Below are 2,284 nucleotides of genomic sequence, written 5' to 3'. Positions count from 1 at the left end.
TGGCTGAACTCTGAATCTTCTCCTCACTAAGGCCTTAGAGTGGATTCATATAATGGTTAGTGGTAGCCTCCAACATCTCTTCCAAGTCTAAAATTCCATGAGTTTAGTGACTGACCCTCCCAAAACTTGGCCATTGCTGCTGCCTCAGATTCTCCAATTATTCTAGCTGGGCAGAAAGAGCAGAAGGGGCATGCCAAACCTCACCAATAGTGTGGAAATACCAGAATCACACACTCTCTAGTGCAGCCGAGCCAAGTTGTTTACCATCTTTCATTACCCAACAATTTTGTTAACAGATTAATTTGAAGCTGGAGTTGCACCAACTGTTAAATAGACTAAACCAAATCATAAAGACTAATTGCAAAAAAAGGAATAAAAACAGTCCTTTCTGGAAATCTTCTCCAACCTTTTTGTGAAAAAAAGACACTCTTCTTTCTCTAATGCTGTGATTTATAAGGAGAACAGATGGATATAAGAGAGAAAGAAAGTACAGTGGTCAGTATGCCGAAACTGACTGATTGGGTATCTGCGACCCAGAGAGGATCCAAAATCACACTGATGTGATTCATTACCATCCAACTAAAACTAATAATGACAGCATTACAGTCACATAGGGTCTCTTTCTAAGAAGTGCATGATTCATCTATATTCCCTCAATTCTCATGCCACCTCCCATGAAGGAAGAAAATGGGGACAACAGGAAGGTGACAGATCCTTGCTGTGAGAGCTGTTTGTCAGGGTCTACTATCAGTGAGTCAGTTCCTGGAAGTTGGGTTCAGGGCTTGGAGGCGGCCACTGACTGGCTTAGCAACTCGTCCACTATGCTGATTTTAACATCTTGCTTCTCAATGTCCTCATACAGAGTCCAGGACAAATTATGTTGTAGCTTTTAGGCATCAAGGAAGTCATGTGGACAACTTGTCCCACATTTCTTTAGAGAAATAATGGAAAAATACTGCTGACCACTCTCCCATATATAAAGTAGTAAATGTTGCCTTTTTTTTTTTTTTTTTTTTTTTTTACTATATTACAAGCTACCTGGTGCAAGTCAGCATTTCCATGAACATCTTTCAATGTCTTCCTGGCTTATTCTTGCAAATGCTAGATTTGTTCAGCTATCGCTGTCAGGTTGTTGGTGGCATATGCTTGGACGAATTCATCAGCCTTCTGCACTTATTCTGCACTTGGCCCGGTAGGTGTTGTAGGAACTCACTAAGACCAGGCTGTGGGGGTCGGGTGAGCTCCACCTGGTCTCCTCTCTGATCTGTCTCTGACTGAACTTGGTTTGTAGGGATTCCCTCAGTTTGCTTGGGCGTTGCAGCACCCTCCATGATAACACCTTATCCTCCCCACAACCTGGCCTACTCTGCCATCTTGACTGAAAGTCTCATGATTTTTCTTTTCTTTTCTTTTGTTGTTGTGGTGTATCAAATCAATTTGCAGATGTAATACACCACTCTCACCACTGTAATAAATCCCACTTGATCATGATGTTTGATGCATTACTATGTTGTGGTATTTGATTTGCTGGAATTTTATTTAGGACTTTTGCAACATGAAGATTGGCCTGCAATTTTCTTTTTTTGTTATGTTCTTACCTGGTTTGGGTACTAGGGAGATGATGGCCTCAAAGAATGTATAAGGGAGTAGTATTTCCTCCTCTTCAAATTTTTGGACAAGGTTGAGAAAGATAAGTGTTAAATCTTTTTTGAATGTTTGGTAGAATTCACCAGTGAAGACATCTGGTGCTGGACTTTTGTTTTTTGGGAGGTTTTCTGTTACTGTTTCAACTTCTTTACCAGTGATGGGCCTATTTATGTTTTCCAAATCTTCATGATTTAGTCTAAGAAAGTTGTATGCTTGCAAGAATTTTTCCATTTCTTCTAGATTACCCAATTTGGTGGTGTACAGCCTTCATAACAGTCTTGTATAACACATTGTATTTCTGCGGTGTCCTTTATAGCTTCTCTTTTATTTCTGATTTTATTTATTCGAGTCTTCTCTATTTTTTCTTTAGTGGCTGTAGCTAGAGGTTTGTCAATTTTACCTTTCAAAGATTCCACTTTTTGTTTCATTAATTTTTTCTATTGTCTTTCTGTTCTTTATTTAATTGCTTTCCACTCTGATTTTTATTATCTCCTTCTTTGTACTGACCTTTGGCTCCATTTTTTCTTCGTCTTATAGCTCATTAAAGGATGATGTTAGATTGTTCATTTGAGATTTTCTTTGTTTTTTGAAGTTGGCCTTTAATGCTATAAACTTCTCTCTTAGTACCACCTTTGCT

General features: G+C 38.8%; 1 pseudogene; it reads right to left on the bottom strand.

Moving 5' to 3' along the window:
- Positions 1-747: 747 nt before the first annotated feature.
- Positions 748-1,331, bottom strand: LOC107537265 (uncharacterized protein C1orf50 pseudogene; annotated as a pseudogene).
- Between the last annotated feature and the right edge of the window lie 953 nt (positions 1,332-2,284).

The sequence above is a fragment of the Miniopterus natalensis genome, chromosome X, assembly GCF_054644295.1.
Source record: "Miniopterus natalensis isolate mMinNat1 chromosome X, mMinNat1.hap1, whole genome shotgun sequence".
NCBI classification, from domain to species: Eukaryota; Metazoa; Chordata; class Mammalia; order Chiroptera; family Miniopteridae; genus Miniopterus; species Miniopterus natalensis.
This window is presented reverse-complemented; position numbering and strand designations above follow the sequence as displayed.